The following is a 10,963-nucleotide window of genomic DNA, read 5'->3' on the forward strand; positions in this document are numbered from 1 at the left end:
CATCTCAGAGTCTCCCAAGGCCTCCATTTTATACTGTACACCCCCTGTCACGTCCAGTGGAAGGAAGAGCTGAGAGTGGAGAGCAGAGAGTGGAGAGCAGAGAGTGGAGAGCAGAGAGTGGAGAGCTGAGAGTGGAGAGCAGAGAGCGAGGTAACTGATCTCCCCTCCCCAGCCTACTCTGAGGGTCCCGGCCCGGGGGACAGGGGAATGTGCCTGACTTCGGTTTGATGACATCTATCTGTCTGTCTGTCCCCTGTTCCTCTCTGTCTTGCTCTTTGTCCAACTCTGTCACTAGCTTTCATTCAGACCGTGTCTGAAATTGCCCTCTATTTCCCATGTAGTGCACTACTTTTGACCACAGTCCTATGGCATTGGGCCCTGGTCAGAAGTAGTCCACTGTATAGGGAATGGGATGCCGTTTTGGATGCACCCTCGTTGTAGCTGAAATTATGTTTTTTGGAGGGGAGGGGGGTGTCTTGCAGTTCCTGGCTCTTCACAAAGCCTGATTAGTGCTTGTTGCCAATTAAATGTTTTATTGAATGTACTCAAATGTAATCCATTGTCTACACATTTGTAAAACAATAGACAATAAATTAATAATACAAATCCTGTTCCTGTTCTATATGATTCGCTGAGTAACTTCTCCGTGACTCTTCTGACATGAACTCAGCTCAATGTCATGAGTGAATTTAGTGGTGTCCTAGGACTTTATGTGTGGCCTTCTTGCTTCCATCCCAGCCGAGCAGGCCTTACTGGGGAGTTGGGAGGCCTTACTGGGGAGTTGGGAGGCCTTACTGGGGAGTTGGGAGGCCTTACTGGGTGAGTTGGGAGGCCTTACTGGGGAGTTGGGAGGCCTTACTGGGGAGTTGGGAGGCCTTACTGGGGAGTTGGGAGGGCTTACTTGGAAGTTGGGAGGCCTTACTGGGGAGTTGGGAGGCCTTACTGGGGAGTTGGGAGACCTTACTGGGGAGTTGGGAGGCCTTACTGGGGAGTTGGGAGGCCTTACTGGGGAGTTGGGAGGCCTTACTGGGGAGTTGGGAGGCCTTACTGGGGAGTTGGGAGACCTTACTGGGGAGTTGGGAGGCCTTACTGGGGAGTTGGGAGGCCTTACTGGGTGAGTTGGGAGGCCTTACTGGGGAGTTGGGAGGCCTTACTGGGGAGTTGGGAGGCCTTACTGGGGAGTTGGGAGGCCTTACTGGGGAGTTGGGAGGGCTTACTTGGAAGTTGGGAGGCCTTACTGGGGAGTTGGGAGGCCTTACTGGGGAGTTGGGAGACCTTACTGGGGAGTTGGGAGGCCTTACTGGGGAGTTGGGAGGCCTTACTGGGGAGTTGGGAGGGAGTGTATTACTGGGGAGTTGGGAGGGAGTGTATTACTGTGGGAAATGGGAGGGAGTGTATTACTGTGGGAGTTGGGAGGGAGTGTATTACTGTGGGAGTTGGGAGGGAGTGTATTACTGTGGGAGTTGGGAGGCCTTACTGGGGAGTTGGGAGGGAGTGTATTACTGTGGGAGTTGGGAGGGAGTGTATTACTGTGGGAGTTGGGAGGCCTTACTGGGGAGTTGGGAGGGAGTGTATTACTGGGGAGTTGGGAGGGAGTGTATTACTGGGGAGTTGGGAGGGAGTTTATTACTGTGGGAGTTGGGAGGGAGTGTATTACTGGGGAGTTGGGAGGGAGTTTATTACTGTGGGAGTTGGGAGGGAGTGTATTACTGTGGGAGTTGGGAGGGAGTGTATTACTGTGGGAGTTGGGAGGGAGTGTATTACTGTGGGAGTTGGGAGGCCTTACTGGGGAGTTGGGAGGGAGTGTATTACTGGGGAGTTGGGAGGGAGTGTATTACTGTCGGGAGTTGGGAGGCCTTACTGGGGAGTTGGGAGGGAGTGTATTACTGGGGAGTTGGGAGGGAGTGTATTACTGGGGAGTTGGGAGGGAGTTTATTACTGTGGGAGTTGGGAGGGAGTGTATTACTGTGGGAGTTGGGAGGGAGTGTATTACTGGGGAGTTGGGAGGGAGTGTATTACTGGGGAGTTGGGAGGGAGTGTATTACTGGGGAGTTGGGAGGGAGTGTATTACTCTGGGAGTTGGGAGGCCTTACTGGGGAGTTGGGAGGGAGTGTATTACTGGGGAGTTGGGAGGGAGTGTATTACTGTGGGAGTTGGGAGGGAGTGTATTACTGGGGAGTTGGGAGGGAGTTTATTACTGTGGGAGTTGGGAGGGAGTGTATTACTGTGGGAGTTGGGAGGGAGTGTATTACTGGGGAGTTGGGAGGCCTTACTGGGGAGTTGGGAGGGAGTGTATTACTGGGGGAGTCTGGAAGACCGTATTTGACCGCACTGCCTGATGTTTACTGCATTGCAGGAGAGAGACTCATCTCTCTTCCGGGTGTGTGTGTGTGTGACTCAAACCTTTCCGACTCAGTGGAAACGATCATCTCTGTGTGAGCTTCTTATCCCATTGAGACCACACATGTCCATTCACTTCCACTTAATGAAACGTTACAGCTATACTTCTCCCCACAGCTCTTTGACTGGGATGATAATGTAATGATTGTTTCAGATACATGGAGGGAGGATAAAAAGTGACATGATGTATTTCTGCTCCCAACTCTCTCTCTCTCTCTCTCTCTCTCTCTCTCTCTCTCTCTCTCTCTCTCTGTCTCTCTCTGTCTCTGTCTCTTTCTCTTTCTCTCTCTCTCTCTCTCTCTCTTTCTCTTTCTCTTTCTCTTTCTCTTTCTCTTTCTCTCTCTCTTTCTCTCTCGTTGTCTCTTTCTCTCTCCCTCTCCCTCTCTCTCTCTCTCTCTCTTTCTCTTTCTCTTTCTCTTTCTCTTTCTCTTTCTCTCTCTCTGTCTCTGTCTCTGTCAATTCAATTCAAATCAAGGGCTTTATTGGCATGGGAAACATGTGTTAACATTGCCAAAGCAGGTGAGGTAGACAACATACAAAGTGAATATATAAAGTGAAAAACAACAAAAATTAACAGTAAACATTACACATACAGAAGTTTCAAAACAGTAAAGACATTACAAATGTCATATTATATATATATATACAATGTACAAATAGTTAAAGGACACAAGATAAAATGAATAAGCATAAATATGGGTTGTATTTACAATGGTGTTTGTTCTTCACTGGTTGCCCTTTTCTCGTGGCAACAGGTCACAAATCTTGCTGCTGTGATGGCACACTGTGGAATTTCACCCAAAAGATATGGGAGTTTTTCAAAATTGGATTTGTTTTCGAATTCTTTGTGGATCTGTGTAATCTGGGGGAAATATGTCTCTCTAATATGGTCATACATTGGGCAGGAGGTTAGGAAGTGCAGCTCAGTGTCCACCTCATTTTGTGGGCAGTGAGCACATAGCCTGTCTTCTCTTGAGAGCCATGTCTGCCTACGCCGGCCTTTCTCAATAGCAAGGCTATGCTCACTGAGTCTGTACATAGTCAAAGCTTTCCTTAATTTTGGGTCAGTCACAGTGGTCAGGTATTCTGCCGCTGTGTACTCTCTGTGTAGGGCCAAATAGCATTCTAGTTTGCTCTGTTTTTTTGTTAATTCTTTCCAATGTGTTAAGTAATTATCTTTTTGTTTTCTCATGATTTGGTTGGGTCTAATTGTGCTGTTGTCCTGGGGCTCTGTAGGGTGTGTTTGTGTTTGTGAACAGAGCCCCAGGACCAGCTTGCTTAGGGGACTCTTCTCCAGGTTCATCTCTCTGTAGGTGATGGCTTTGTTATGGAAGGTTTGTGAATCGCTTCCTTTTAGGTGGTTGTAGAATTTAACGGCTCTTTTCTGGATTTTGATAATTAGTGGGTATCGGCCTAATTCTGCTCTGCATGCATTATTTGGTGTTTTACGTTGTACTCGGAGGATATTTTTGCAGAATTCTGCGTGCAGAGTCTCAATTTGGTGTTTGTCCCATTTTGTGAAGTCTTGGTTGGTGAGCGGACCCCAGACCTCACAACCATAAAGGGCAATGGGCTCTATGACTGATTCAAGTATTTTTAGCCAAATCCTAATTGGTATGTTGAAATGTATGTTTCTTTTGATGGCATAGAATGCCCTTCTTGCCTTGTCTCTCAGATCGTTCACAGCTTTGTGGAAGTTACCTGTGGCGCTGATGTTTAGGCCAAGGTATGTATAGTTTTTTTTGTGCTCTAGGGCAACAGTGTCTAGATGGAATTTGTATTTGTGGTCCTGGTGACTGGACCTTTTTGGAACACCATTATTTTGGTCTTACTGAGATTTACTGTCAGGGCCCAGGTCTGACAGAATCTGTGCATAAGATCTAGGTGCTGCTGTAGGCCCTCCTTGGTTGGTGACAGAAGCACCAGATCATCAGCAAACAGCAGACATTTGACTTCGGATTCTAGCAGGGGGAGGCCGGGTGCTGCAGACTTTTCTAGTGCCCGCGCCAATTCGTTGATATATATGTTGAAGAGGGTGGGGCTTAAGCTGCATCCCTGTCTAACCCCACAACCCTGTGTGAAGAAATGTGTGTGTTTTTTGCCAATTTTAACCGCACACTTGTTGTTTGTGTACATGGATTTTATAATGTCGTATGTTTTACCCCCAACACCACTTTCCATCAGTTTGTATAGCAGACCCTCATGCCAGATTGAGTCGAAGGCTTTTTTGAAATCAACAAAGCATGAGAAGACTTTGCCTTTGTTTTGGTTTGTTTGGTTGTCAATTAGGGTGTGCAGGGTGAATACATGGTCTGTTGTACGGTAATTTGGTAAAAAGCCAATTTGACAATTGCTCAGTACATTGTTTTCATTGAGGAAATGTACGAGTCTGCTGTTAATAATAATGCAGAGGATTTTCCCAAGGTTACTGTTGACACATATTCCACGGTAGTTATTGGGGTCAAATTTGTCTCCACTTTTGTGGATTGGGGTGATCAGTCCTTGGTTCCAAATATTGGGGAAGATGCCAGAGCTAAGTATGATGTTAACCTGTTGCCTCTACTTGGGACGCTTGCGTCCCAACTAGAGCTCTGGAAATGCAAATGCGCTACGCTAAATGCTAATAGTATTAGTTAAAACTCAAAAGTTCATTAAAATACACATGCAGGGTATCAAATTAAAGCTACACTCGTTGTGAATCCAGGCAACAAGTCCGATTTTTAAAATGCTTTTCGGCGACAGCATGAGAAGCTATTATCTGATAGCATGCACCAATACACTACAACAGAAAAGCACAGCAGGGGACGTAAACAAAATAATTAGCATTTCGGCGTTACACAAACCGCACAATAAAATAGAAAACAGTCATTACCTTTCACCATCTTCTTTGTTGGCACTCCTAGATGTCCCATAAACACTATTGGGTCTTTATTTCGATTAAATCGGGCCATATAAAGCCAAGATATCGTTATATGTAGACTGTGTGATAAACGAAAAAAACAGCGATTTCACAACGTAACGTCAATTTTTTAAAATTCAAAAAGTAGACGATAAACTTTCACAAAACACTTCGAAATACGTTTGTAATGCTACTTTAGGTATTAGTACACGTTAATACGCGATAAAATTCATCAGGAGGCGATGTAAAAATCATTAGCTGTCGTCTTGGAAAAAATTTCAGGAGAGAGCTCTTCCGGAATGATCTGGGCGGAGACCGGAGGTAAGTCGTGCCCCTCTTTCGGTTCAACCAAGAATCAAAGAGGATTCAATTCACAAGACTCTAGACAACATGGGGATGCTGTGGGAGTTGAATGCTCGGTCTTATCTAATTCGGCTCACTGTTAACAATTGCTGGAAGTGGCGCAAGGATATTTATTTCCATTTTCTATGATCAGGTTTTCCTGCGCTTTCCGATGTAACGCACGTTATGTAATAGCCACAGTCGTGATTTAACCAGTTTTAAAAACGTCCGAGGGTTCCCTATCCACACATTCTAACCATATGAACGTACTATATTCCTGGCATGAGTAGCAGGGCGCTGAAATGTTGCGCGATTTTTAACAAAATGTTCAAAAAAGTAGAGGGTCGACTGAAGAGGTTAAAGAGTTTTAGTATAGCCAATTGGAATTTGTTGTCTGTATATTTGATCATTTCATTGAGGATACCATCGACACCACAGGCCTTTTTGGGTTGAAGGGTTTTTATTTTGTCCTGTAACTCATTCAATGTAATTGGAGAATCCAGTGGGTTCTGGTAGTCTTTAATAGTTGATTCTAAGATCTGTATTTGATCATGTATATGTTTTTGCTCTTTGTTCTTTGTTATAGAACCAAAAAGATTGGAGAAGTGGTTTACCCATACATCTCCATTTTGGATAGATAATTCTTCGTGTTGTTGTTTGTTTAGTGTTTTCCAATTTTCCCAGAAGTGGTTAGAGTCTATGGATTCTTCAATTGCATTGAGCTGATTTCTGACATGCTGTTCCTTCTTTTTCCGTAGTGTATTTCTGTATTGTTTTAGTGATTCACCATAGTGAAGGCGTAGACTCAGGTTTTCCGGGTCTCTATGTTTTTGGTTGGACAGGTTTCTCAATTTCTTTCTTAGATTTTTGCATTCTTCATCAAACCATTTGTCATTATTGTTAATTTTCTTCGGTTTTCTATTTGAGATTTTTAGATTTGATAGGGAAGCTGAGAGGTCAAATATACTGTTAAGATTTTCTACTGCCAGGTTTACACCTTCACTATTACAGTGGAACGTTTTACCCAGGAAATTGTCTAAAAGGGATTGAATTTGTTGTTGCCTAATTGTTTTTTGGTAGGTTTCCAAACTGCATTCCTTCCATCTATAGCATTTCTTAATGTTACTCAGTTCCTTTGGCTTTGATGCCTCATGATTGAGTATTGCTCTGTTTAAGTAGACTGTGATTTTGCTGTGGTCTGATAGGGGTGTCAGTGGGCTGACTGTGAACGCTCTGAGAGATTCTGGGTTGAGGTCAGTGATAAAGTAGTCTACAGTACTACTGCCAAGAGATGAGCTATAGGTGTACCTACCATAGGAGTCCCCTCGAAGCCTACCGTTGACTATGTACATACCCAGCGTGCGACAGAGTTGCAGGAGTTGTGAACCGTTTTTGTTGGTTATGTTGTCATAGTTGTGCCTAGGGGGGCATATGTGGGAGGGGATGCTGTCACCTCCAGGCAGATGTTTGTCCCCCTGTGTGCTGAGGGTGTCAGGTTCTTGTCCGGTTCTGGCATTTAGGTCGCCACAGACTAGTACATGTCCCTGGGCCTGGAAATGATTGATTTCGCCCTCCAGGATGGAGAAGCTGTCTTCATTAAAATATGGGGATTCTAGTGGGGGGATATAGGTAGCACACAGGAGGACATTTTTCTCTGTTAGGATAATTTCCTTTTGAATTTCTAGCCAAATGTAGAATGTTCCTGTTTTGATTAATTTAATGGAGTGAGTTAGGTCTGCTCTATACCAAATTAGCATACCCCCTGTCTCTGTCTCTGTCTCTCTCTCTCTCTCTCTCTCTTTCTCTTTCTCTTTCTCTCTCTCTTTCTCTTTCTCTTTCTCTCTCTCTTTCTACCTCTTTCTCTCTCTTTCTCTCTCCCTCTTCCTCTCCCTCTCCCTCTCCCTCTCTCTCTCTCTCTCTCTGTCTCGCTCTTTCTCTTTCTCTCTTTCTCTCTTTCTCTTTCTCTTTCTCTGTCTCTGTCTCTGTCTCTCTCTGTCTCTTTCTCTTTCTCTTTCTCTCTCTCTTTCTCTCTCTTTCTCTCTCTTTCTCTCTCCCTCTCCCTCTCCCTCTCCCTCTCTCTCTCTCTCTCTGTCTCTCTCTTTCTCTTTCTCTCTCTTTCTCTTTCTCTTTCTCTTTCTCTTTCTCTCTCCCTCTCCCTCTCCCTCTCCCTCTCTCTCTCTCTCTCTCTTCTCTCTCTGTCTCTCTCTTTCTCTTTCTCTTTCTCTTTCTTTTTCTCTCTCTCTTTCTCTTTCTCTTTCTCTTTCTCTTTCTCTCTCTCTCTCTCTCTCTCTCTCTCTCTCTCTAACTTCTCTCTCCCTGTTTCAAATCAAATCAGATGTTATTGGTCACATACACATGGTTAGCAGATGTTATTGGTCACATACAGATGTTATTGCGAGTGTAGCAAAATGGTTATACACGATTAAAGACACCCCCAAAAAATGAAATGAATTGAAGGAATGTGACATGGCCACAGGCTAGACATTGGAATTTTGAGGCTACACCATTTCTTTTGGGCCTTATTAATCACATACTGTACAATGGAGTGGTTCTGGCTTCATATGGCTGGTTCTGGCTTCATATGGCTGGTTCTGGCTTCATATAGCTGGTTCTGGCTTCATATGGCTGGTTCTGGCTTCATATAGCTGGTTCTGACTTCATATGGCTGGTTCTGGCTTCATATAGCTGGTTATGGCCTCATATAGCTGGTTCTGGATTCATATGGCTGGTTCTGGCTTCATATAGCTGGTTCTGGCTTCATATAGCTGGTTCTGGCCTCATATAGCTGGTTCTGGCTTCATATGGCTGGTTCTGGCTTCATATAGCTGGTTCTGGCTTCATATGGCTGGTTCTGGCTTCATATGGCTTCATATGGCTGGTTCTGGCTTCATATGTCTGGTTCTGGCTTCATATCGCTGGTACTGGCTTCACATGGATGGTTCTGACTTCACATGGATGGTTCTGGCTTACCATGGCTGGTTCTGGCTTCATATGGCTGGTTCTGGCTTCACATGGCTGGTTCTGGCTTCACATGGATGGTTCTGGCTTCATATGGCTGGCTCTGGCTTCACATGGATGGTTCTGACTTCACTTTGCTGGTTCTGCCTTCACATGGATGGTTCTGACTTCACGTGGATGGTTCTGGCTTAGCATGGCTGGTTCTGGTTTCGTATGGCTGGTTCTGGCTTCGTATGGCTGGTTTTGACTTAGCATGGCTGGTTCAGGCATAATATGGCTGGTTCTGGCTTTATATGGCTGGTTTTGGCTTCATATGGGTTGTGTTAGGGAGTGGCAAGGCTTCATATGGGTTGTGTTAGGGAGTAGCAAGGCTTCATATGGGTTGTGTTAGGGAGTAGCAAGGCTTCATATGGGTTGTGTTAGGGAGTAGCAAGGCTTCATTTGGGTTGTGTTAGGGAGTAGCAAGGCTTCATTTGGGTTGTGTTAGGGAGTAGCAAGGCTTCATTTGGGTTGTGTTAGGGAGTAGCAAGGCTTCATTTGGGTTGTGTTAGGGAGTAGCAAGGCTTCATATGGGTTGTGTTAGGGAGTGGCAAGGCTTCATATGGGTTGTGTTAGGGAGTAGCAAGGCTTCATATGGGTTGTGTTAGGGAGTAGCAAGGCTTCATTTGGGTTGTGTTAGGGAGTGGCAAGGCTTCATATGGGTTGTGTTAGGGAGTAGCAAGGCTTCATATGGGTTGTGTTAGGGAGTAGCAAGGCTTCATATGGGTTGTGTTAGGGAGTAGCAAGGCTTCATATGGGTTGTGTTAGGGAGGGGGAAGGCTTCATATGGGTTGTGTTTGGGAATTGTTAGAGTAGTCTTCCCCTGGCTTATTTTAAAAAAAGTATAATTGTTTTGGATTATTTTATTTCACCTTTATTTCACCAGGTAGGCTAGTTGAGAACACCTTTATTTAACCAGGTAGGCTAGTTGAGAACACCTTTATTTAACCAGGTATGCTAGTTGAGAACACCTTTATTTAACCAGGTTGGTTAGTTGAGAACACCTTTATTTAACCAGGTTAGGCTAGTTGAGAACACCTTTATTTAACCAGGTAGGCTAGTTGAGAACACCTTTATTTAACCAGGTTGTGTTAGTTGAGAACACCTTTATTTAACCAGGTAGGCTAGTTGAGAACACCTTTATTTAACCAGGTTGTGTTAGTTGAGAACAACCTTTATTTAACCAGGTAGGCTAGTTGAGAACACCTTTATTTAACCAGGTAGGCTAGTTGAGAACACCTTTATTTGTGTTAGGCTAGTTGAGAACACCTTTATTTAATGGGTTGGTTAGTTGAGAACACCTTTATTTAACCAGGTAGGCTAGTTGAGAACACCTTTATTTAACCAGGTAGGCTAGTTGAGAACACCTTTATTTAACCAGGTAGTCTTTGAGAACACCTTTATTTTAACCAGGTAGGCTAGTTGGATTATTTTACACCTTTATTTCACCAGGTAGGCTAGTTGAGAACACCTTTATTTAACCAGGTAGGCTAGTTGAGAACACCTTTATTTAACCAGGTAGGCTAGTTGAGAACACCTTTATTTAACCAGGTAGGCTAGTTGAGAAACCTTTATTTAACCAGGTAGGCTAGTTGAGAACACCTTTATTTAACCAGGTAGGCTAGTTGAGAACACCTTTATTTAACCAGGTAGGCTAGTTGAGAACACCTTTATTTAACCAGGTAGGCTAGTTGAGAACACCTTTATTTAACCAGGTAGGCTAGTTGAGAACACCTTTATTTCACCAGGTAGGCTAGTTGAGAACACCTTTATTTCACCAGGTAGGCTAGTTGAGAGCAAGTTCTCATTTGCAACTGCACCTGGCCAAGATAAAGCAAAGCAGAGTGACACAAACAACAACACAGAGTTACACATGGTACATGATTGCATGGCAGGTGAGCTGGGAGGAAGGGAGATAGGGAGGGGCATTAACATTCTGGTGTGTGTGGGGAGAACTGCTGAAGGTCTGGTGTCAGTTACGCAGCCCTTTTCAAGACTGAGTGATCGGTCAGCGGCAGCGCGAGTCTTGTCTGGGACCTGCCGGAGAATATGGAGAGGGACAGGGAACACTATCTCCATGGCAATCAGCCTCCCCATCATAGCCTCCCTCTAACCTGCCATCTCCGCATAGGCTTCATCAATACTTCCCCTCTCCTCCTATCTGTTCTCTGCCTCCCTCCCTCACTCTCTCCCTCCTCCTTCCCTCCTTCCTTTCCTCATTTCCTCCCTCTCATTCCCTATTCCCTATTCCCTCCCCCTTCCTCCCTCCTCCCTTCCCTAATTTCCTCCTTCTCATTCCCTCCATCCTTTCCTCATTCCCCCTCT

Source organism: Oncorhynchus nerka, linkage group LG20, assembly GCF_034236695.1.
Source record: "Oncorhynchus nerka isolate Pitt River linkage group LG20, Oner_Uvic_2.0, whole genome shotgun sequence".
Lineage (NCBI taxonomy): Eukaryota > Metazoa > Chordata > Actinopteri > Salmoniformes > Salmonidae > Oncorhynchus > Oncorhynchus nerka.